Source organism: Lepidochelys kempii, chromosome 3 (assembly GCF_965140285.1).
Source record: "Lepidochelys kempii isolate rLepKem1 chromosome 3, rLepKem1.hap1, whole genome shotgun sequence".
NCBI lineage: Eukaryota > Metazoa > Chordata > Testudines > Cheloniidae > Lepidochelys > Lepidochelys kempii.
Genome location: NC_136382.1, coordinates 75478722 through 75506095, shown reverse-complemented (window position 1 = coordinate 75506095; position 27374 = coordinate 75478722).

Below are 27374 nucleotides of genomic sequence, written 5' to 3'. Positions count from 1 at the left end.
TTCAATAGAATAATAAAGAGTTGCTCAATTCTTTAGCTGCACAGAATGGTTCCAATTAGAGTTTGAAGGAGGAATATTGTCCTTTCTATCATTCAAGTCTATGACACAGCACATCTCCCCGAGGTCATGGGTCCTGGATACTCAAAGAAAGATGCCACCTGTACACTTGAATGGATTATAGAAGTTTCCTATTCAGTAAAAATTTGGGTCTCCCTAAAGCATTTGTTGGGTGGTTGGGCAGAAAGGGCATTTTAATAGCCTAGAGCACTACCATTATTCACAAACCATTTAGGAAAACAGAATTATGACGCTAAATATTTGCTACTCTTTCATTTGGTTTAAATCAGAATACTACTTTTAAAATAGCCTGTTTTAGGGTGCATCAGCATCAGAATGGCCATACTGGGTCAGACCAATGGTCCATCTACCCCAGTAGCCTGTCTTCCAACAGTGAACAGAACAGGTAACCATCAAGTGATCCATCCCCTGTTAACACCCTTTTAAAGCATTTCTTTAAGTAAGGAGAGCATTTGTGTTAAAGAAGAGGCCAAGCGCATGCCCCAAGATGTGTTCAGCATCCTCAATGGTTATTGAGCTCCAGGAGAATTCAGGGCACTCATCTAATCACAAGATAGGGGCTTTAGCACTTGATTTTAAAAGGTTCTATCATTGAATTCAATGGTAGTGGAGGGTGCTTGATGTTTTCAGGTGTTGCTCACCACCTTCCAGAATCGAGGCCTTTCTGGGTATCTTTTGGAATCATTGAATCATAGAATATCAGGGTTGGAAGGGACTTTGGGAGATCATCTAGTCCAACCCCCTGCTCAAAGCAGGACTGATCCCCAATTAAATCATCCCAGCCAGGGCTTTGTCAAGCCTGACCTTAAAAACTTAGCTGCTCTGCTGTTCGCTACTCCAATGGCAAACATCTCCTCGACTTCATTGTGAGCAGGGTTTGATCCTATGAGCCCAATTCTGCATTCATTTACACTCATGCAACTCCAGCTGAACTGATTTGGAGTTGTGCTTGCATTTATGAAGGCAGAATTGTGACCTGTAAGGATAGAAGGGAGAGGACACCAGAAGGCATTCTGGTGAATTCTCTATTCTATTCCACTGAAAATATTGATTAAAATTGATTCCCTGCCACTACTCTTTTTCACTGAAAACAAACAAGAGGTCATTTTTAAGCACAGAGTCCTGTGTGCTTTAGTAATTATAGAAATGATATTTTTGAGTGACTCAGAAGAGAAATTGGCCATTGTCAGACAACTTTATTAAAACCTTACATTAATAATGCCTAAATATAGCCCTGCTCTCCAGCAAGTCATAGGGTCTGGAACATGGTCTTAGCCATTCTTACAAGGTCACCCAGGTGATTTCACTTGACATACAGCAGCAATTTGGCCTCCATTTCTTCTCCCAATGGCCTTATTTAACACACTTATTGGAGATCTGATCCTTGAATAGTACTATTGGCATAATAATAATGTCTCTATGAAAACAGTGATTTTACATTTTATTAAAAGTATTAATAGTAAAGGATAACTACAACTGTGAAAGCAGTATGCAAAATGTCCTCCTCTCACAGTAGAGAGAGAGAGAACCATAACATTTTCATTCTGTAAATAACAACTTTTGAAAGCAAAATAAGTACCATTGCATTTCATCAAAGTTCAGCCAACCAAACCACTAGATTTGGCTGGAGTTTCTCATATTTTACATTTCAGCTTGTGCAAATAATAAATGACATGCTTGGGACAGTGGCAAGTTTATACTTTGTTTCTATTTTGGTATATTAAAAAAAATATTAAAAGACAAAACCATAAACAAAAATAAGCAGTTCCTTTGCAGCATATTAATAACAATATCTAATGCAGGGATCGGCAACCTGATCTAATGCAGGGATTGGCACGTGGCCCAGCAGGGTAAGCCTCCTGTCGGGCCGGGCTGGTTTGTTTACCTGCCGCATCCACAGGTTCGGCCAATTGTGGCTCCCACTGGCTGTGGTTCAGCACTCCAGGCCAATGGGGGCTGTGGGAAGTGGCGGCCAGCACAACCCCTGGCCCGCGCCACTTCCCAAAGCCCCCATTGGCCTGGAGCATCAAACCACAGCCAGTGGGAGCTGCGATCGGCCAAACCTGCGGACAAACCAGCCCAGCCCGACAGGAGGCTTATCCTGGCGGGCCGCGTGCCAAAGGTTGCCAATCCCTGATCTAATGGCATCTTTTTAAACTCATTAGACTGGAAACATATTTAAGTCTGGATGAGACAGAATCACCTGATTTTGTTCTCATGTGATGACATGCCAATTGGAAGAGAAAGATCACCAATATAAATATTAAATCTGCTCTTGTATATGTTTAATTTATGAGTTTAATATGGAAAATTAAGAAGCACTAATTGTGAAATTCAGGTCTATTCAGTGGGCTATCACAAGGCCTATCTTAAATCCTCAAATTAGAGATTAAGTAGTAATTAAGGCATGTGTAGGCCTGCTGAACTTCTACACAGGGCTGAATTTCATGTAAGAATTTTATACTCCAATGGTATCTAGGATTTAGTTTTCTGGTAGCTCTCTTTTTGTTGTTGTTATTTTTAAGGTGAAATCTGACAATCAAAGCTGCACAGAGGAAGCACATCTGAGAGATTCTATCCTTGGGTCCAAAAGACTCCCTAAGTGATCTTGGATAGGTCAATTATAAACTCAGCTCCAATTCTACTTCCCAAGGGCTTGAACCAAAACAGACTGCAGTTAATGGGAGTCTTTCCATGGGCTTTGGCTCAACAATAGGAATACCTGCTTATACTGGTGACACCTTATGGTAAATGGTAAAAAGGATAAAGGATACTTTTTAAACACCGTTACTGCAAGTGAGGTCAGTTCCAGGTTGAAATGCTAAAGGGAAATGTGACCCTAGACCCTTATCTGCCAAACCTTATGACTCCTTTACTCAGCATGAACTAATTAAATTTCTCTAGGGGTACCCTTCAGAAGAATATATTTCAAAGGTTCATCGAACTATAAAAGAGAGGGAGAGTGAACCCCTAGGTTGTCTTTCACTTTAAGGAGACAAAGAAACCAAGCAATTTGATCTCGGTGATGGGTCCAGGCCAGGCCAGCCAGTAAAATGCTGGAAAGGAGACTGGCGGTGAGGGAAACTATTTTAAACAAAAACTATATCTCACTACATTAAATTTTAGACTTTTAAATGCATGTTTTCACTTTTATTTGCTTGTACCCATCTTTTTAGACTTGTGCTCTTTGACTTGGCACCACTTAATCCATGCTCTTCTGTCTAAACTAGTTTTGCTTTCATTTTAAATCACCAGTTCTGGGTCAGTTCAGTAAAGAGTGTGCTTCCAGTAAGCTAACAGGTTGGAATGTTATACTGTCTCTGTAGAGGCAGCAAACCTAATACTTTTTCGGTTGAGGGTCCAGTGAGAGGACTGGAGCCAGCAGGATGACAATTTTGGGGCAAATTCAGGGCTGGAAGGGTGCAAAGGTCATCCTGCAAGGAGTATCAAGTTGGGCAAAGCTAGTGTGAGGATTGTGGCCTGCTGGTAGGCTGCTGGGGTCAGAAATCTGAACAAAAGCTACACAGCCACAAGGCACCCAGGGTTACAAAGCAGATGTTGACTCGCTTTACTGGCCTGGGTGAACCTCAAAATGTCATAGGAGGGTCTCAGGATTCTTTCACACTGCAAAAATGTGCCAAAATTCTAATACACACATGTTAGGTAGTGGCAGTCCCAATGGAGATGTATTTCAATTTAGGAGGTGTGGTTTCAGCACAAATCTAAACTCACACGCCTTAAGTAAAAAATAACAAAATAATAATAAGCTGAAAACCAAATATAGGTGGCTGGATGAAAAAAAATTAGGAGCAATTAAATATATTTTAGAGTTTACTATAGCACCTATCATTATAGTATATGATTAATAATTAAAATCTGAATGATTCTTTGCTCTCTTCTCTAGATAAGGAGGGTCTACTATTGGTAATGGTGGAAACACTTTGTCAGAAGACGGCTTTGCAGAATGGTTGGACTCAGTTAATCTCTGTGTATTTGGCCAAACTTTTTTACAGTATTTTCAGATCATCAGTTGGGTCCTTGGTTTTTCAAAAGCATTATCGTAGGATCATAGAATATCAGGGTTGGAAGGGACCTCAGGTGGTCATCTAGTCCAACCCCCTGCTCAAAGCAGGACCAATCACCAACTAAATCATCCCAGCCAGGGCTTTGTCAAGCCTGACCTTAAAAACTTCTAAGGAAGGAGATTCCACCACCTCCCTAGGTAACGCATTCCAGTGTTTCACCACCCTCCTAGTGAAAAAGTTTTTCCTAATATCCAACCTAAACCTCCCTCACTGCAACTTGAGACCATTACTCCTCGTTCTGTCATCTGCTACCACTGAGAACAGTCTAGATCCATCCTCTTTGGAAACCCCTTTCAGGTAGTTGAAAGCAGCTGTCAAATCCCCCCTCATTCTTCTCTTCCGCAGACTAACCAATCCCAATTCCCTCAGCCTCTCCTCATAAAACATGTGTTCCAGACCCCTAATAATTTTTGTTGCCCTCCGCTGGATGCTTTCCAATTTTTCCACATCCTTCTTGTAGCGTGGAGCCCAAAACTGGACACAGTACTCCAGATGAGGCCACACCACTGTCAAATAGAGGGGAACGATCACATCCCTCGATCTGCTGGCAATGCCCCTACTTATACATCCCAAAATGCCATTGGCCTTCTTGGCAACAACGGAACACTGTTGACTCATATCCAGTCATATTATGGGAGTCCATGACGATTTTGTAAGTGGGCTACATGTAACTATAGACATAAGAACATAAGAATGGCCATACTGGGTCAGACCAAAGGTTCATTCAGCCCAGTATCCTGTCTGCCGACGGTAACCAATTCCAGGTGCCCCAGAGGGAGTGAACCTAACAGGTAATGATCAAGTGATCTCTTTCCTGCCATCCATCTCCACCCTCTGACAAACAGAGGCTAGGGACACCATTCCTTACCCATCCTGGCTAATAGCCATTAATGGACTCAACCCCCATGAATGTATCCAGTTCTCTTTTAAACCCTGTTATAGTCCTAGCCTTCACAACCTCCTCAAGCAAGGAGTTCCACAGGTTGATTGTGAGCTGAGTGAAGAAGAACTTCCTTTTATTTGTTTTAAACCTGCTGCCCATTAATTTCATTTGGTGGCCCCGAGTTCTTGTATTATGGGAACAAGTAATTAACTTTTCCTTATTCACTTTCTCCACACCACTCCTGATTTTATATACTTCTATCATATCCCCCCTTAGTCTCTTCTTTTCCAAGCTGAAAAGTCCTAGCCTCTTTAAGCTCTCCTCATATAGGACCCGTTCAAAACCCCTAATCATTTTAGTTGCCCTTTTCTGAACCTTTTCTAATGCCAATATATCTTTTTCGAGATGAGGGGACCACATCTGTGGGCATACCATGGATTTATATAAGGGCAATAAGATATTCTCCGTTTTATTCTCTATCCTTTTTTTAATGATACCTAGACATGGTACTAACTATTGGTTGATCTCATGTGTGGGAGCTGTGTGGATCTGAAGGCCACTATCGTGGATTTGGAATATACATGTTTAGTTAAATTTAAATTGAGCAACTTTTAGAACCCCTAGAAATGCACACAAAGTTTGCAATGAAGAAACAGGTTCTTCCCGACTGTAGGATGATGCTTTCAAATGACAAAACTTTCTGGTTTGCAGTGTTTTAGCTGTCTTGGACCCTAAAGATGAGCTCTGTGTAAGCCTGAAAGCTTGTCTCTCTCATCAACAGAAGTTGGTCCAATAAAAGTGTCATAAATATAAAGGGAAGGGTAAACCCCTTTGAAATCCCTCCTGGCCAGGGGAAAGCTCCTCTCACCTGTAAAGGGTTAAGAAGCTAAAGGTAACCTCCCTGGCACCTGACCAAAATGACCAATGAGGAGACAAGATACTTTCAAAAGCTGGGAGGAGGGAGAGAAACAAAGGGTTTGTGTGTCTGTCTGTAGTCGTCTTGGCCAGGGACAGAACAGGAATGGAGCCTTAGAACTTTTAGTAAGTAATCTAGCTAGGTATGTGTTAGATTATGATTTCTTTAAATGGCTGAGAAAAGAATTGTGCTGAATAGAATAACTATTTCTGTCTGTGTATCTTTTTTGTAACTTAAGGTTTTGCCTAGAGGGGTTCTCTATGTTTTTGAATCTAATTACCCTGTAAGATATCTACCATCCTGATTTTACAGGGGGGATTTCTTTATTTCTATTTACTTCTATTTTTTATTAAAAGTCTTCTTGTAAAACACTGAATGCTTTTTCATTGTTCTCAGATCCAAGGGTTTGGGTCTGTGGTCACCTATGCAAATTGGTGAGGCTTTTTATCCAACATTTCCCAGGAAAGGGGGAGTGCAAGTGTTGGGAGGATTGTTCATTGTTCTTAAGATCCAAGGGTCTGGGTCTGTAGTCACCTAGGCGAATTGGTGAGGCTTTTTACCAAACCTTGTCCAGGAAGTAGGGTGCAAGGTTTTGGGAAGTATTTTGGGGGGAAGGACGCGTCCAAACAGCTCTTCCCCAGTAACCAGTATTAGTTTGGTGGTGGTAGCGGCCATTCCAAGGATAACGGGGGTAATATTTTGTACCTTGGGGAAGTTTTGACCTAAGCTGGTAAAGATAAGCTTAGGAGGTTTTCCATGCAGGTCCCCACATCTGTACCCTAGAGTTCAGAGTGGGGGAGGAACTCTGAACTCTAGGGTACAGATGTGGGGACCTGCATGGAAAACCTCCTAAGCTTATCTTTACCAGCTTAGGTCAAAACTTCCCCAAGGTACAAAATATTACCCCCGTTATCCTTGGAATGGCCGCTACCACCACCAAACTAATACTGGTTACTGGGGAAGAGCTGTTTGGACGCGTCCTTCCCCCCAAAATACTTCCCAAAACCTTGCACCCTACTTCCTGGACAAGGTTTGGTAAAAAGCCTCACCAATTCGCCTAGGTGACTACAGACCCAGACCCTTGGATCTTAAGAACAATGAACAATCCTCCCAACACTTGCACTCCCCCTTTCCTGGGAAATGTTGGATAAAAAGCCTCACCAATTTGCATAGGTGACCACAGACCCAAACCCTTGGATCTGAGAACAATGAAAAAGCATTCAGTGTTTTACAAGAAGACTTTTAATAAAAAATAGAAGTAAATAGAAATAAAGAAATCCCCCCTGTAAAATCAGGATGGTAGATATCTTACAGGGTAATTAGATTCAAAAACATAGAGAACCCCTCTAGGCAAAACCTTAAGTTACAAAAAAGATACACAGACAGAAATAGTTATTCTATTCAGCACAATTCTTTTCTCAGCCATTTAAAGAAATCATAATCTAACACATACCTAGCTAGATTACTTACTAAAAGTTCTAAGGCTCCATTCCTGTTCTGTCCCTGGCCAAGACTACTACAGACAGACACACAAACCCTTTGTTTCTCTCCCTCCTCCCAGCTTTTGAAAGTATCTTGTCTCCTCATTGGTCATTTTGGTCAGGTGCCAGCGAGGTTACCTTTAGCTTCTTAACCCTTTACAGGTGAGAGGAGCTTTCCCCTGGCCAGGAGGGATTTCAAAGGGGTTTACCCTTCCCTTTATATTTATGACAAAAAGATATTATCTCACCCACCTTATCCCTCTAAAACTGTCTGGATCATTTCCTTAGCTGATGTGATCTATTGAAGCCAATGCATCTATGTCAATTTATACCATTGGAGGATCTGATCCTCTGAATATAGGCTCAGATTCAGCGAAGCATTTAAGAATGTACTTAAGTCCATCCCTATTCAACAAAGAACAAAGCATGCTTAGTGTTTTGCTGGATAGTGATGGATTTAAGTATGTGTTTATGTAGTTTTCTTGGATGAGGCTACAGAACATTGTCATTATTTAATCGCAAGTGCTGTAGTTAGGGCTTCTGTTTTCCAGGGTTCATTAATTTCATTTTTCACGTTTTATTTTTAGCATTTTTTGAGTTTTAGGTAGGTGTCCAAAAATGGGAGGGGAGGTGCTCAGGGCTCTCTCTTTGATATTGTAATAAGAAGATTTTCTTGGGTACTTCCCAAAATATGTATCTCAATAGGATCTACTTTAATTTGTATTGTAGGTACAAAAATGACATACATGTTGGTTTAAATGTTGTATCCTTGTTATTGAACCCCTGGTTTAGTGTTTACTGCATTTGTTCCTACTATGCTTTATTGTAATACTGTTTCAAATAGCATTATGTTAAAGCACTCTATGAAACCTTTAGCGAGCACCAGCTGGGTCTATACAGACTAATTAAAGCACAACACATTAGTGCGCTTTAGAAATTACACCCTTGTAGTCCGCATGACTGCTCCATATAGACAAGCATTTAGGCTAGGTCTACACTACAGCACAGCTGTGTAAAGTCTCCTGTGTAGCTGCTCCATGCCAGCGGGAGAGAGCTCTCCTGCCGGCAAAATAAAACTACCCCTAACAAGCGGCGGTAAAGTGGGAAAAGTGCTCTCCACATTTGTCGGTGGGAAAGTGCTCTCCACATTGGCACTTTTCACTGGTACAACTTTTGTCTGTTGCGTGAGTTTTTTTACACCCCTGACTGACAAAAGTTTTACTGACAAAAGTGCAGTGTAGACATAGCCTTAGATACAAGCTAGGGAGTAGAGATATCACCTATATAAACAAACTGCACTGAGAAAGAGTGAAGTTAACAAAATTAAGCAACCATTTCTGTTGTTTTTCCAGTGTTTATTGGCTAAACACTGATTTTTTTTGTCCTAAGGGTGTTCACCAATAAATTGGTGTTTATTGGTTAAACCAAAAATCAGTATCCCTAACTATAACTAAGTGACTTGATTAGAGACAGGAGAGCCACAGAAAGTTTGGAGAATTGTTTCAAATCCAAATCCAAAACTTTTTTTCTATTTTGCTTATGAAACATAATCCTGACAAAAAGCTTGTTTTATGAAGTTAACTTTTTTTTTCAAGTAATACATCAGATATCTGCAGAAGAGAGGTGATTTTTATGTGCTGACACACTGCTAACACATCAGTACTTCACATCCAATTCCTATCTATCACATTCTTGTTCATGATAGGAAGCTTCAACCTGAAAATCAGATTTAAATTTTTAAAACCCAAACTTGCTACGAATTAGCCCATTGATTTTGGTCTGTGATTCCCAGGGGATCTCAGTTCAAGAAAAAAAAAATCATAGTTAGCTTTTTTCCCTTAACAAATGTAAAAAATATAGAAACAAGCGAAAGCTAATTGGTTTGGCTACCTGTATAGTATTAATAATCTCATATCATCTGTCAAAAAATAAGTTAATGGGCATTTTTACTTCCACTTACCCACTCCCTTCTCCTGAGTTGTAATTTCCCATAACTAAGTACAAATGAAATTGTTACAAAAGAGAATAAAGTTGGCATCATTTCCCATCACGGTGTAAGGCTCCCTGTGTAATTATTGAGCCTGCAATGACATATATGAGTATTTTTGACACACAAACAGAGATCAAACCACTTTGTCAATAGGCTGCTGGGAAGAATTAGAAGTCACAGAGTTGGACAGTTTGTACAAGATAGAGTACAGAGAAAAAGTGGGTAGACTGAGGAATGGAGTCAACATACCAAAAAACAGAAACAGCACTTGTAAACAGACCAAGACAAGGACTTCACTTTACAACTCACTGTCTCAAATGATGATTACAAATTATTAGTATAACCTGTTCAGTCCCTGAAGTCTGTGCAACGGCCTCCAGCCCTCTCTGCACACTCTATCACATGGTTCAACTGCTTGACTTTTGCTGCTTCTTACTTTACAAAATTATAAGCACTTTAGTACTTGGTCACAAAACCCTCTCCAAGTTTTCTTTATTTATTATGTCACCTTCACCAGCTTCTGATTTATTATATCTATTGTGAGTGATGGGACTGAGAAACCTTCATCATGTGATGCTGTACCTGCCCCCAAGAGGCATTGCAAACCCAAAGCACCCTGCACAGTGGGATAGCTACCCACGCTGCCCTGCTCTCTGTATTAATGCAAGAACTACTATTGTGGATGCACTCCACTGACACAAGGAGCATAGTGTGCTCGTGCAACTGTGGTTTAATTATAGCAGTGGCTGTATGTCGGCATAACTTGCATCGACAAAACTCTGTAGTGTAGACAAGGCCTGAGAGATGAGAGCTTTTGAGCCACACACAGCTCTTTTTCAGGTCTGGGAACGGTATTCCCACAAAGGTGGAACAGATGGTTTAGCATCAGTAGTTAGCGCATATTGTAAAGGACCATTCAAGATAGAGTGCCCTGTTAACACCTCTGCGGTCATAGGTAAAAAAAAAGGGGGTTACAGATTGTTATAAGTCATACATCCAGTGTCTCTGTTCAGTCTCTAGCAGAGTAATGACTTTAAACTCCCAGGCTTATCTTTTGAAGGTGTTGTGCAGGTTTCCTTTGAGGATGAGGACTGAGAAGTCATATATAGAGTGATCTTTTTGTGAAAAGTGTTCACCCACAGATGATAGAGTGTGTTTATCTTTTATCATTTTCCTCTGTGAGTCCATTCAAGAGCGTAGTGATTGTCTGGTTTCACCCACATAGTCATTATTGGATGAGGTTTACCACGTGTTGTGATTGGCATGTGTAGGATCCACTGATCTTGAAAGATTTGTTGTGGGGAGTGTTGATCATTGTAGCAGTGGAGATAAGTCTGTAGGTTTTACATCTGTTGTTCTGGCAGGGTCTGGGTCTGCTTTGAGTTGGTGTGTCCTGCTCTGTGCGAAGCTTGCTTCTGATGATGAGCTTGGTGAGGCTGAGGGCCAGAAAATTTCTTTCAGGATAGGGTCTCCATAGGGCATGAGTTGTAGTTGTCTGATGATACTCCATGTGAATCCTATAAAATATTAGACTCAGAACGGGAGCCCCCCTCTGCAGGCAGAAAGGGAGCCTCCTCTGCAGGAATAGAGTGCTCTGAATGGAGTGATGATACCCCATGAGGTGGTATGTGACAACTGGGGTGTGTGGTCAGGGGGCAGGGTGTTATTTCTATAACGAAGCAAGTTCTCGCAAGGTATTTGGTGAGCCTATTCTACGATGCAATCTACTTCTCTGGTGGAGTGTCCTTGTTTGGTGAAGGCAGTTTTGAGTATGTTAAGGTGTGTATACTGGATTTTCTCCTCAGAGCATATTCTGTGGTATCTGCGTGCCTGGCTGTAGATTTCTTGGTGTGTTCAGGGTGGTTAACAACAATCTGTAACCCACTGATCCCCTCCCTTTGTCCTATGACTGCAGAGGTGTTAATGGGCCACTCTACCTTGAATGGTCTCTTAAACTATGTACTAACTATTTATGCTAAACAATCTGTTCCACCTTGCATTTTGTTGTGACCCTGCGAGTTCCTTTCCCAGAAAGGAATAAGAGCTCTGTGTAAACTTGAAAGCATGTCTCTCTCACCAACAGAAATAGGTCCAACAAAAGATATTACCTCACCCACCTTGTTTCTCTAATATCTTGGGACCGGCATGGCTATAACTACACTGCATATATCTATAGTGTCAATTAATGTGCAAACTAGTTGTGAGCTTTACTGATGGAGATGTTGGACATAAAATTGTACTGATAATAATGCTGACAAGTGGAGTATGAGCTAGCTAAGGTTCTCAATTGGTTCTGCTAATGCACTACAATCTTAAGTTGCAACGGTGTGACACCTCTGCTATTCTAACCTGGAGCCTCTGTTAGCACAAACTGTTCACCATGCCAACGTATGCATGCCAATTTGTAATTCGGACATCTAATGGACCATGTCCATCTTCTCCAATCACATCATAGGGAGAAATTAATCTGGGGTTAATGCTAACACTGTATACCAGAACCTGACTGGGATCTTACATCATTTTAATGAAGAGGTTCAAACAGTTTGTTTGAATTTCTCTAACCTCTATTTGGCTACAACAGATTGTATTTATGAATATAAATTGTCCAAAAAATTGATTATAGGAATCAAGATGTTAACTCATTCCAGCACCAATAATGATAAAAGTTATCAAGAAATGTTTGTTTCTATGAAGGTTAAACATTTTAGATCCTGAAATATGTCAGTAATTCATGATCAACAATTCCTTTTTGCTGAACACAATCAGCCAAAAAGAAAGGAGTTCTCAAACTATGTGAGACAAATTAGTTTTGCTTCATAAAATGTTTGAGACAAAAGCACAGGTTTTCACAACTTTAAGTGAAAATGACAACATTTGGCACCTGTGATCTTCATGTCCAGAAAATAATAATCTTTTGTGCCTGTGGCTGGCCTGTGCCAGCTGACTCAGGCTCATGGGGCTTGAGCTAAAGGGCTGTTTAACTGCGGTGTAGACATCGGGCTTGGGCTGGACCCTGGGCTCCAGGACCCTGCCGGGTGGGAGGATTCCAGAGCTCAGGCTGCAGCTGGAGCCTGAACATCTACAGCACAATGAAACAGCCCCTTAGCCTGAGCTCTGCAAACCCGACTCAGCTGGCACGGGCCAGCTAAAGGTATTTAATTGCAGAGTAGACATACCCTCAGAGTGCTTTACAGACAGTTATTTAGGTTCACAACATCTCTGTGAACTTGGTTGTTGTTATTATTATCATCATCCGCATGTTACTGATGAGAAAACTGGAGGCACAGACATTAAGGCTCACTTCTTTCAAAAGTGTCCATTATTCTTGGATGCCTCCATTTTGGGATCTCAGGTTGAATATCCAAAAATGAAGGCACGCATATTTATTGAACACATTTGAAAATTAGGCCTGACTGACTCACCCAAAGACAAGACTGGCTGTGGAAGACAAGGAAATAGAAGTCCGGCCTCCTGATTCTCTGTGCCGTGACTTAATAACAAGACTATCTTTCCTCTATAAAAAAGACCTGTGCTAGGAGAAAATAACAATAATGATGATAATATCATCTTCTCTAGGAGGCATTATACTACCCTCAGACTCATCTTTCTCTTATAAAGGACTCTAAGAAGGGTTAGTGTGGTCTCCAGTGGTTTCCTGGGCATGCAGTACAAATCCTTCGGGTACCAGTACTTCCTGAAACCTTAAGAAACTTTATTTCTGTTTTTTTCAAAATTCAAATTTGGCAACTACACTGATTAGCCAAACACAGTGTCAAAAGACAGCAAAGAACAAGAGAATGGAAACAAAACAAATAAACGGAAGTCAAATAGGAAAATGGATGATTGATTACAAAAATTAAATGTACAAGAAATAGGCAGGGACACCTGAAATAGAAAAAATAAATAAATAAACTGAATTTGAAAAAGACAAAGACCACCAGATTTCAGCTCTCCATTTAAAGAAAATAGTATATGCGCTAGACTGTGAACCCTTTATTTACACTGGTGAGCAGTTATTTATCAAAGTGGCCTCATTCATTCATCCTAATGGCACTATTTGCACAAGTAACTTCTCACTGGTGTGAGTAGTGGGTTTGCAAAGTGGCCTATGTGATTAGGGATGAAGGAAAATAAATAGATTTTTTATTCCAGAGCAAACCTATATGCCTTTTTCTTGCCTTAATATTGCTTGTATGAGAACATGAACTTCAACAAAAGAACCAGAAAATGTAACAGCCAGTTGCATTAGTCCTCCTGAAATGTGTCCATACTTCTCTACCGCCGCATATACAGTATTTCATATAAAAAATCTAACTGCGAAAACTAGCCTGCTTGAGCTTAAAGACCATACTGAAAGCATGTGCTATTCAGATGCATATCCTAATATCACTGATCAAATACAATTCAAAATAAAAAGTTCACCTTCTTCAAATATCAAAAAGCACCCATAGCAGAAGCAGCATGGTGCTTTTGAATTTCAGATGTGTTTTATGCTAGATATGGATCCTGTAAAATATTAGACTCAGAACGGGAGCCCCCTCTGCAGGCAGAAAGGGAGCCTCCTCTGCAGGCATACAGTGCTCTGAATGGAGTGAGATTATTGCAGTTCTCTTGCATAAGGAGCTAGATATGGGGGTCCAGTGTTGCACACCACAGTGTTCCACACCACATCACAGACTTTCTGCATTCCAATGCCAAGCGCCTCTGGGCATAGACTATAGAAAGTGTAAGGGATTAAGAAAAGGAGTACTTGTGGCACCTTAGAGACTAACCAATTTATTTGAGCATGAGCTTTCGTGAGCTACAGCTCACTTCATCAGATGCATATCGTGGAAACTGCAGCAGGCTTTATATATACACAGAGAATATGAAACAATACCCCCTCTCACCCCACTGTCCTGCTGGTAATAGCTTATCTAAAGTGATCATCAAGTTGGGCCATTTCCAGCACAAATCCAGGTTTTCTCACCCTCCACCCCCCCACACACACACAAACTCCTCTCCTGCTGGTAATAGCTCATCCAAAGTGACCACTCTCTTCACAATGTGTATGATAATCAAGGTGGGTCATTTCCAGCACAAATCCAGGTTCTCTCACTCCCTCACCACCCTCCAAAAACCACACACACAAACTCACTCTCCTGCTGGTAATAGCTTATCAAAAGTGACCACTCTCCGTACAATGTGCATGATAATCAAGGTGGGCCATTTCCAGCACAAATCCAGGTTTTTTCACCCCCCCACCCCCATACACACACAAACTCACCCTCCTGCTGGTAATAGCTTATCTAAAGTGATCATTAAGTTGGGCCATTTCCAGCACAAATCCAGGTTTTCTCACCCTCCCCACACAAACTCACTCTCCTGCTGGTAATAGCCCATCCAAAGTGACCACTCTCTTCACAATGTGTATGATAATCAAGGCAGGAGAGTGAGTTTGTGTGTGGGGGGGCGGAGGGTGAGAAAACCTGGATTTGTGCTGGAAATGGCCCAACTTAATGATCACTTTAGATAAGCTATTACCAGCAGGAGAGTGAGTTTGTGTGTGTATATGGGGGGGGGTGTGAGAAAACCTGGATTTGTGCTGGAAATGGCCCACCTTGATTATCATGCACATTGTACGGAGAGTGGTCACTTTTGATAAGCTATTACCAGCAGGAGAGTGAGTTTGTGTGTGTGGTTTTTGGAGGGGGGTGAGGGAGTGAGAGAACCTGGATTTGTGCTGGAAATGACCCACCTTGATTATCATACACATTGTGAAGAGAGTGGTCACTTTGGATGAGCTATTACCAGCAGGAGAGTGAGTTTGTGGGGGTGGGGGGGGCGCGGAGGGTGAGAAAACCTGGATTTGTGCTGGAAATGGCCCAACTTGATGATCACTTTAGATAAGCTATTACCAGCAGGACAGTGGGATGGGAGGGGGTATTGTTTCATGGTCTCTGTGTGTATATAATGTCCACTGCAGTTTCCACGGTATGCATCTGATGAAGTGAGCTGTAGCTCACAAAAGCTCATGCTCAAATAGATTGGTTAGTCTCTAAGGTGCCACAAGTACTCCTTTTCTTTTTGCAAAGACAGACTAACACGGCTGTTACTCTGAAACCTGTAAGGGATTAGTGGATGAGAAGCTGGATATGAGTCAGCAGTGTACCCTTGTTGCCAAGAAGGCTAATAGCATATTGGGCTGCATTAGTAGGAGCATTGCCAGCAGATCAAGGGAAGTGATTATTGTCAAAAGACAATATTTGGCACTGGTGAGGCCAAATCTAGAGCATTGCATCCAGTTTTGGGCCCCCCACTATAGAAAGGATGTGGACAAATTGGAGAGAGTCCAGCAGAGGGCAAGGAAAATAATTAGGGGGCTAGGGCACATGAGTTATACGGAGTGGCTAAGGGACCTGGGCTCATTAAGTCTGCAGAAGAGAAGAGTGAGGGGGGCTTTGATAGCAGCCTTCAACTACCTGAAGGGGGGTTCCAAAGAGGATGGAGCTAGGCTGTTCTCAGTGGTGGCAGATGACAGAACAAGGAGCAAAAAGAAAAGGAGGATTTGTAGCACCTTAGAGACTAACAAATTTATTTGAGCATAAGCTTTTGTAAGCTACAGCTCAAGGAGCAATGGTCTCAAGTTGCAGTGGGGGAGGTCTAGGTTGGATATTAGGAAACACTATTTCACTAAAAGGGTGGTAAAGCACTGGAATGGGTTACCTAGGGAGATGGAATCACCATCCTTAGAGGTTTTTAAGGCTTGGCTTGACAAAGCCCTGGCTGGGATGATTTAGTTGGGGTTGGTCCTGTTTTGAGCAGGGGGTTGGACTAGGTGACCACCTGAGGTCTCTTTCAACCCTAATCTTCTATGTTTCTATGATCTATTGGTGACTATGCAGATCTGTTCAACAAGCCCATAGGTTTGTTATATTTTGAGTAGGACGAACTGGAAGAACAAGAGTGAGATGAATGACAGTGTCTGCAATCTGAGAACAGGAGAATTCCTCTTCTGCTGTGTACCCCTGCAGATCTTTCCTGAACACATTTCCTTCATTCTCCGGCTGTGCATACATGTGCTCTGTGTGACACTTGTTGTACATTATTCTACAAGACCACGGCTAAATTCTTCAGCAAAATGAAATTTTTGCAGCAACATACAATACATTTTAAAGATTCATCAGAAGTTTCTGTTAAATTAAACATCAGCGTATCAGAAAGCATTCAAATACCTATGTATTAGTTTGGGATTTTCAAAAGTTCTCAGCATTGGACTAACTCATCTTCCATTGAAGTCAATGGCAAAACGCCCATTGATTTGAATGGGAACAGAGCTAGGCTGCAATTGGGAACTTCTAAAAATTCCACCCATAATTCTGCCTTTTCTCCATGTAAATGTCCATGAAGAGAACAAGAAAGAGAGAAGGACAGGCTCTGAACTTTTTCCCTGCTCCCGTGGACACATTTCTTCATGGCCTCATGCATTCTTCGGTCAGTGACAAATTCCACAGCCACTTCTTCCACAATGAAAGAACTAGGAGTTGTGTATAGGTCATATCCTGCCAATGATCTGTGTATAGATCTCCACACAGAATCAACATAGTTAACCTTTGGAACTCAGTGCCACAAGATATTATTGAAGCAAAGAGCTTAGCAAGATTCAAAAGAGGATTGGGCATTATTATGAATAATAACTATTATTTCATACCTACAGTTTCATTAGATAGGAATGAAGTGAATAAATACTATCAAACCACATGCTTCAGGACATAAACCAGCTAAACATCTGGATTTAGAAAGCAATGTTTTTCATAGGCATGATTTTGTATAAACTTTGGTTATGGGGGTTTTATACCTGTGTTTGAAGCACAGAGTTCTTTTTTGTTTGTTTGGTTGTTTGTTTTTTTGTCAAAGAGAGGATGCGATATTATAAACACTCTAAAATACTGCCTTTGAGCCATGTTCTGCCCTGTACTTTTGCACAAAACTCCCATGTCTTTAAGTTTTACATGCAAAGAGTGGAATATGGAACTTTTGAAAGGGACATATATATATATGTGCTATATATATACATATACATCATATTTGCTAGAACTAAAATATTTTGACCTAAAAAAGGACTAAAACAAAATCACATTAAAATATACTGTACAAGAATGGTTCTCTAATAACCAACAGGCAATAACAGGGACCAATAGTGAGAATCAGTGCACAGTGAAGGGAAAAAAAAGGCAGGAAATTGAAGTAAACATGTTATACATTTTAAAATCAGGGCCTAGATATTGACATGAAATATAAGTCAGATGAAAAGAAAGAAGCAACAAAACAGAATGATTAAGACAACTGACAGGCTTAAAAGAAAACAAGGAATTTAATAATTGAAATGCCTACTGTCAAAAGAAATCAAAAGGACAAGACAATGGAAATAAATGAATCAGGTAAAACTCAAATAAAACATGGGAATCACGATCAAATAAAAATAGCAACTGGGTTTGGATTTTTAAAAAATTAAACATATAGTTTGCCCTGAAGAGGGCCATTTCACTTTTTAGACCACAAGGCCATCAATCAACATTTGGTCGCATCAAAACGCTTAATAGGGATGCCCACATATAGGTTGCCATCTTCCTCCTTTTCATGGCAAACATTGAAACATAAGCTCATACCTACGTGTATGCCAACTCAATGTACAAGGCCTCTCTCCTGCAAAATGTGATTACTTGACCAAGCTGCTATGCAAAACAGCTTGATGTCGTTCTGCTACAAGAGACTCATTTACAGATAATGAAATAGCATCAATAGGTTGCATTCCAGGATACCACTTAGTGGCAAGCCAACACCACCCAAACTATGGGTTGGCGACATTCATGAGTCAAGAGCTAGACTTTGTGGACTTGTACCTTTCAATGCCTTATGCCATCTCATTGAGAATTGGCTAGCTTATGATCACCAATATCTATAAGCCACCAAAAGTCACCCTGACCCACATTAGTTCTACCAAATCACAGCCAAACTTCAATACGGATTAGAGACTTCAGTAGCCTTCATGAATCCTTGGCAAGTCTGCAGGCCCTGATGGCACCTTCCCAGAATTTCTGAAAAAGCTAGCTCAGCATGTCTGTGACTGGCTAATGTATTTCTTTACCAACCTTAGTGCCCTTGGCCAAATGCACAAACTGCCATCCTGAAACTGGGAAAAGCAGCTGATGAACCCCCAAAATCTACTAGCCAAAATAATTCCTATGCATAATGTGCAAATTTTTGGAAAGGATGCTACTCCACAGTTTTATATCCATCTTTGAGGACTACAGCCTTAAAGAATAATCTGGATTTAGACTCAGACGAAGCACATGCCATGAGATAATTGCACTGATGATCTACATCTTGGCCAGATATCAAGCAAGCTCAAAATAACAGTGGCTAAGTCATTATGCAAGGTAGCCTGTTTCCTCTTGTTTTTTCCTACCCCCCCCCCCCCAGATGTTCTGGTTTAACTTGGATTTAAACTTGAAGAGTGGTCAGTTTGGATGAGCTATTACCAGCAGGAGAGTGAGTTTGTGTGTGTATGGGGGTGGGGGGGATGTGAGAAAACCTGGATTTGTGCAGGAAATAGCCCAACTTGATTGTCATGCACATTGTGTAAAGAGTTGTCACTTTGGATGGGCTATCACCAGCAGGAGAGTGAATTTGTGTGGGGGGTGGAGGGTGAGAAAACCTGGATTTGTGCTGGAAATGGCCCACCTGATGATCACTTTAGATAAACTATTACCAGCAGGACAGTGGGGTGGGAGGAGGTATTGTTTCATATTCTCTGTGTATATACAAAGCCTGCTGCAGTTTCCACGATATGCATCTGAGGAAGTGAGCTGTAGCTCACGAAAGCTTATGCTCTAATAAATTGGTTAGTCTCTAAGGTGCCACAAGTACTCCTTTTCTAGTGGCCTTTGTGGCTCTGTCCTCAGCATGTGACATAGTTTGGCAGGATAGCCTGCTTCTGGAAGTGTTGAAAATAGTCCTCTGCAGAACAACACTGTGCCGACTGACAACTATGCTCACCACATGCAAACTTTGCAGACCCTTAAAGAAACCAGTCAGCGACCTCATCTACTGAACAACAGGCTCCCACAGGGATCTGTCTTGGAACCATCACTGTGAAATATTTATATCAGCAACATGCCCTCCACCCAGTCACATAAATATGGATATGAGGATGATTTCATGCTCACCACTGAAGTGAGCACTCTAACCAACATGGAAAGCAACCTTACCGAAGATCGGAAAAAACTGGAGGAATACTACCGGTGATGGCAACTCTGACTGAACCCTCGGAAACGTTTGTGTATGTCTGAGCAACCAACATGCAAAGAAGCACCTGAATGTCACTTTCTGCAACACCAAACACATGCACAAGGATTTCTCAAAATAACTTGGAGTACTTCTGGATCATAGCTTCACATACTGCCAACACCTGATGAAGACAGCTGCCAAAATAAAGATGATCACCAACATGGGGAATAGTTGAGGAGCAGATGCTCGCACTTCGTGGACAGCCAACTTGGGCCTCATCTTCTCAGCAGCTGAATATTGCTCACCCATATAGAATATATATGAAACTTCTTGATGTGCAATTGAACACTGCTATGAGAATTCTCACAGGAGTGCTGAAGTCAACATTGATCATCTAGCTTTCCATCCTCATGCATATCTTACCACCGTCCCTTCAAAGAGAAGCAGTAATAATTTGAGAATATGACCGCAAAATAATGAATGTAGATGTGCCTGCAGTTAGATGTTTGGCTGCATATGTGTGTTCTCCCTGTGTGCATCCTCAGCTCCGCACAGGCAGCTGGCACAGCCAGCCGGCACAGCAGACCTTGAGCGAACCGCCCAATGACCAGAAGATCCATTAAGGTATGAAGGCGCCAGGCTAGGTATATTGTCGACAAAGCATGGTAATAGCACCTGGCAGACTCTGCGAGGATATTAAGACGTATGTGCTGTGACAATGGATACAGCTCAGTGAATGTCAGGACTTTCCATTCCCCCCTAGGATGGACAAAGATACTCCCTCTGAGGTACATCTTTATACTCCGATACAAACAAGTTAGTGCTGCCTCTGACATCATTAGTCACTGCCCCCTAACATGGCTAGTTATCACCTTGTACGTCTTGGTTTGATCAAAAAATCTCTATTATGTACTGTCAACCTGACCTTATTTTTTAGGAAGGGTCAGTGTGTTCCTGTTATCCTTGGGGAATGTTTTTGTACCATCCTTGATAGGATGTTCTGGTACCAACTGATATCGGGATGTGTTTGTGTGAGCACGCTCTCCTTAGCACTTCTTAGGAATATGTATTTCTGCAATATCAGCCCTGTTCTTGACAGACTCTGTGAGCAGTTGCTGCCTCATACCAGGCCTCTGATACAAGGGCTTATGTCTCAGGACCTCTTCACACTACATTCCCCTGCTTTTTGTTGTTGGGTTTTTTTTATGGGGAGGATGTTTACCCATTGTTGTGGAAAAACATAATGCATGGACTGAAGATGACACAGCGGGCTAAACACTGCTACTTGGCTACCTTACTTTCCCATCCATAGAGTCATGCCCCTTCTGTCCCTTAGTCTGCATACTCCCTTGTACGACTGATGGACAGATTTTATTTTCCAATCATGTGTAGTTCCATATAGTGAACCTAGGAATGTTAGACCCAGGACCATGACTGAGGTGTGGGGTGTAGAGTTGTGCTTTGGTAACATGTGGGTGACAGGAGAAGGCTTTTATACTTAGTCGACGGTCGATAAAATTGGCTTTGGTTAGGATTATAATAATATGCATATATGTGTTTGTTTGTACCTTAACTATTTCTTATAGGACACATTTGATCCAAGACACCTCAAAGTATCCAGGTATACAAGTATCCAACAGCCCTTACAAGCTATATAAGTACAAACAATCACATTTAAAACATTGATAAGTATTTGATTATTTCTTATAATTATTATTCATTACTATGGCAGTGTTAATAGCTAGTTCCATGCCTTTTTTAACCTGATGTTGTAATTTAGCCTTTCTGGTTTGATGCTTCAACAGTGAGAAACTAACCTCATTACTGAAAAGCAGTTTAATGTGTGAAACTCTAGGAGCTAGTATGGATTTGCTGATGAGAAGTGCTGCCCTTGAGAATGGAAAAAACACAGTTCCACACCATTCTGACCACATTCACTTTTGCTTACTCAGGAAGATACAATGACAGGCAGGGGCTGGAGGTAGGGGGAAGGGAGGATTTGAAGATAATCTTGCCATTCAACTCTCTACAAGAATTGCTGTCAGCACAGTACAGTGACATGAGGCAGCGAATCAATCCAAGAAAGGGACATAGGATAAAAATACAAACAAGGAAGAAGCTTAGATCCTTTTGGCAAGGTAATCCAGACGTTTTCAGACGGTAATCCAGACGTGGAGGTTTACCACTGCTTCTTTCCATCAGGAATAGAGAAATGCTTACAACACTAAGTCATTTAACTGTAGGATACCTCACAACCTCTCTACTCATAGTGAATTATGTATAGCTGCTCAAAACAGATATTAGATTGTGTGCAGATACGCTTGTACATATTAGATCACACAGAATAGGGATAACTATGGTGATGATGAGGAAAAAAGTCAGAACCTGGATGTATTTATTGAAAAGACAACTTATTGAAGTAGCTGAACTAATAGATCAAAGCACCAAAGTTTACGGGTTCAAGTCAGCTGTCGCTGGCATGGCTATAGGAGTTATAATATTCTAGTGAAACCTCCAGATTAAAATAAAAAAAGATTAAAACTCCTCTCTCACTTAATTGATAAACCAAATCTGAATCAATCATTCCTAATTGCTGACTAGATCTCACGTTCGCCATACGTCTCTCAATTCCTATACTCAGATATAAACCTCTGCATCACAAGTAGCAAAATCTGAACTGTGGGAATTCTGTTATTCAGTAGAACAAAAGGGCACAAGAAAAAGTAGAGGTACTTATTTTGCCACCATTATTCACACTGAATAAGAGCTTATTCATTAGTTCACTGGTACATTAGTTCACTGGCAGGGAGGTACCCAAAGATTGGCAGAATCTGGCCCAGAGACAGTATGCTTGCAAAACCTATTGAAGCTCTCATGCGTGTATGTTATTATTAATTTAACTATCAACAGTGTGCTCTGTGGTGTATTAGAAACACAAGATGACATGGGATCATACACTCAGTTTGGTAATTTTGCAGAACTCCATTGAAGTCAATGTTTAATTTTTTAAAACTCACGAACATAATTCTAAAATAGCTAATAAGTAATAATTAAATTAATCTGTTTCACAGTGGTTGCCTTTAAAATGTGATTACTATCATGCAATTATTTGTGGAATGTTACTGAGGCATTCTACAATAATCCACAGGCTAGCTATAGGAATGCTTTGAACATGACAGTAAAGTTAATTTTATCTGTAAATGATAAACTCTCAAGAGTTTAAATTGTGATCACTATTTTTACATATTATACATATAGAATGTACCAAAGTTAGTTCTATTCCTAATATGCTCCATAGATAACAGTTCAGATCAAATTAAATGATACTAGTAAGGAATATGTTTATATTAATTTTTATTCATCGGTTTTCCTAAGATTTATATTTAATAAGTACAGTAGTCTGTAGTCTCCTATGTAATAAATAAGAAATAATAATAATAATTGGGAATACTCATGTGTATACAGTTAAGCACTTATGTGTTTGCAGGATCAGGGCCTTAAACTGTATTAGTGTAAATTATACCAAATTAAAAAAATAAAATAAAAATAAAAATATTTTAAAAAAATTTCTATCCAATTACTGGAAATAAATATCAAAATCAGATTCAACTGGATCTTTACATTCTATTGTGTTTTCCTATATGATGGTCCATTAGCATACGCAACAAATTCTAACATATAGAGACTTCAATTGCTAATTAATATAACCCAGGTTTGTTCCTGGCAACAACTGAAGTAAATATGAATCACTTTCTCTGATGATATTTACAGTATATATTCACAGACCCTGCAGTATGAACCACTTTGATTAAACAATGTAATAAGCAAAAGCACAGCAAACCAACGTGCTATACAGGAAACAAGTGAGCATCTCCCAGGTTGTTACAAGCTAAGTGCTATCTATATACAAAAAAGAATTTTTACGCTATAGCCAGATTTCCAGAAAAGTGACAGTTATGCTAATATACATTAGCAAAATGTAATGACAATGTGAAACATTAGCTTCCCATACTTTTCGGTGTGCTTATCAAAGTGGAAAGTTTCTGAGACTATCTACAGTAATTAGAAGTCCCTGGTTGTGTTTACTGTTAGCAAGTGTAAAATATGATGACCCGCTGAGGATTTGTGAATAGCTAAGTTATAATGATGGATCATGGAGGGAGGACATGTAAGATTTCCCAGACTTCTGCTGGGAATACTGCAAAAGTAAAGTGTGTTGTTTTCCTTGGGGTTTATAACACCTCTTTGACTTACTCAACTTGCCTTTTTGCTCTCCAGGAGAAATTTCCCAGTTTTACTCATGATGTTCCAGGTGTTATGATAGTTAAGAAAATCATCATCTTCCTTCATGGTAGACATTGGGGTAGGGTAGAAAATGACTCCTCTGTAAAAGTTGGTTCATTATCTTTGAAGAAGGATAAATTGTAATCTCTTACAAGAGTGTTTTTTTAATTTAATAATTCTAATAATTAAAAAATATCTTAGCTTCCACATTAAAAAAGTCCCAAGTGTGAGGACAGCATAGCAAAATAAATAGCAATTTATTCCAAATTATTGGGGTGAATTATAGGAAGAAGCCTGGTAAAAGCAAAATTTGTAGTTAATTTACATTCTCATGGCATCCCAAGCAAATTATTCCTTCTCTGTGATGGGATAATGTATGCAAGCCATGCTCACTTATTTTATACAGTAACATCTGAACAGAGCTATCACTTACTGTATGTTTGCTCTTGTGTCTCAAAGAAATAAAGCAGAGAAATGAGTAATGCTTTATTACTGCCAAACCCTGCTGAAAAGTGAAGAATACCCCTGGGCATAGTTTGAAACATTACTGTGGGGTAGGAGGAGCTTTGCCCATCTCACTGACACAGCCAAGAGAAAGCAGAGTTGAAGGGTGAAAATGATTCAGGAGAGCTACTTCATAGCCGAAGTATCTATCTAAACCCCTCCCGATTCATGGGTAGAGCTGGATGAATAATGGGGGGAAATAATCTAATATTATTTGAAAAAATTAATGGAGACCATATAAATTATCTGACAAATATGATTCAACCATCCTTAGGCAGGGGGACCTGTCTCCCTCCCTTTGCAATAATACTGGTTGTATTATTTGTAGTGCCCACATGACTCAATCAGGATTTTGGCTTCATTGTTCTAGGTGCTGTGGGAACAGATAGTAGATATGGTGTCTTCTCTGCAGAGTTTACAGTTGAGGATGCAAGGTAGTCAGCATTCTGATTCAATCCAGAAAATCATTTAAGCCTGAAGTCAATGGGGCAAGTCAAGTGTTTAGAGACGAGCAAGCACCTTAGCTTTTTGCCAGAGGGGGGGGTAGAGTTCTTAGAAGTAGGGCTTTCAAATTATTTAAAAAATTAATCACAATAAATTATGAGATTAATCATGATTAATCACAGTTTTAATCACTGTGTTAATAATATAATGCCATTTAAATATTTTGGGATGTTTTCTATATTTTCAAATATATTTATTTCAATTACAACACAGAATACAAAATGTACAGTGCTCACTTTATATTATTTTGATTAAATATTTGCACTGTAAAAAAGATAAAATAAATAGTACTTTTCAATTCACCTCATATAAGTACAGTAATGCAATCTATTTATTGTGAAAGTGCAATTTACAAAATGTAGAATTATTTTTATTACATAAACTTCACAATGTAAAACTTTAGTGCTGTCGAGTCCACTCAGTCCTACTTCTTGTTCAGCCAATAACTCAGCCAAACATTTATTTACATTTAAGGGAGATAATGTTGCCCACTTCTTATTTACAATGTCCCTTGAAAGTGAGAACATGTGTTTGCATGGCACTGTTATAATCAGTATTATATAGTATAATATTGCAAGGTTTATGTGCCAGATATTTTAAACATTTATATGCCCCTTCATACTTCAACCATAATTCCAGGGAACATACTTCCATGCTGATGACTGGTTCTGCTCGATAGTGATCCAAGGCAGTACAGACCAATGCATGTTCATTTTCATTATCTGAGTTGGATGCCACCAGCAGAAGGTTGATTTTCTTTTTTTGGTGGTTCGGGTTCTGTAGTTTCCGCATCCAAGTGTTGCTCTTTTAAGACTTCTGAAAGCATGCTCCACACCCCATCCCTCTCAGATTTTGGAAGGCACTTCAGATTTTTAAACCTTGGGTCAAGTACTTCAGAAATCTCACATTGGTACCTTCTTTGCATTTTGTCAAATCTGCAGTGAAAGTGTTCTTAAATTGAACAACATGTGCTGGGTTGTCATCCGAGACTACTATAATAGGAAATATATGGCAGAATGCGGGTAATACCACAGAGCAGAAGACATACAATTTTCCCCCAAGGAGTTAAATCACAAATGTAATTTACACATTTTTTTACTGTACACTTTGTATTCTGTGTTGTAACTGATATCAATACATTTGAAAATGTAGAAAAAAATCCAAAAATATTTATAATAAATTTCAATTGGTATTCTATTTCAATTGGTATTCTATTATTGTTTAACAGTGCTTCCAAAACTGAGATTAATCATGATTAATTTTTTAATCAAGTTAATTTGTTTTGAGTTAATCGCTTCAGATAACTGCAATTAATTGACAGCCCTACTTAGCACCTTACAAGATCAAGCCTGGATGGCCCGATCCAAAGTCCTTTACAGTCAGTGGGAGTCTTTCCATTGGCTTAAATGGGCTTTGGATCAGGCCCAGAGGATAAAATTTTCGTAAGTGCCTTAGGAGCTAACGTCTTCTTGAAAGTCAATGGCACAGATGAAAGTTTTACCCTTCGGGCCTGATTTAGCACTGTACTTAAGCACATGAGTAACTTTAAGCATGTGAGTCAATGGAATTACTCACATATCTGTTTAACTTCAAGCACACACAAGTATTTGCACAACTAGGGCTTACTTTATGATAAGATGCAACCAGTGAGTAACAAACATTCAGAGAAAAAGAGAATATAGAAAGATGTAACTGTAATAAGATCACATGATTACATAAACAAAGTACGTGCACAGCTTGATGGTTCCAAATCAAAAAACTGTGTTCTATAAATGAATAATTGCAAATCAGCTATTTCAAACTGTCCCTCAACTTAGCCATTGCATTTCAAGTGGAAGTTGGTAGGAGTGCCAAATTTCTGACCATAATGATTTCAAACAATATTGAAAACAAATGTATTGTAATAATTGTAAGACAGCATAACATATACAGAACAGAAATAAAATACCACATTAGGTTTTCAAACTTTTTTCTACAATCATCAGGGCTAGGAATACTTTCTTAAAAAGTGAGAGAGAAAACTGAGATTCTCACATAATCATATAACTCCCGAAGCTGAGGCTTGAGCAAAAAAAGCAAACACCAAAAATCATGAGACTCGTGACAAAAGAGGAAGAGTTGGGAAAGCTAATAATCTATCCCATAAATCCTTCCTTCACCATTTGTTTATGGCCATTCCCTTTTCCCTGACTATGTTCTGTCTGGTTTAGAGCTCAATTCAAAAGAAGCATGTTGAGCTAAAGCAGTAAGTCTCAGCATCTGTACAGAGGCTTCTTCATAGTGCAGAACAATGTGCATTGTATTCAGCAATGTCCTGAATGAACTGAGAGAGAGCGTGTAAAATGTGCTCCCTACAACCTGAATTCCGAGGGGGTTGGGG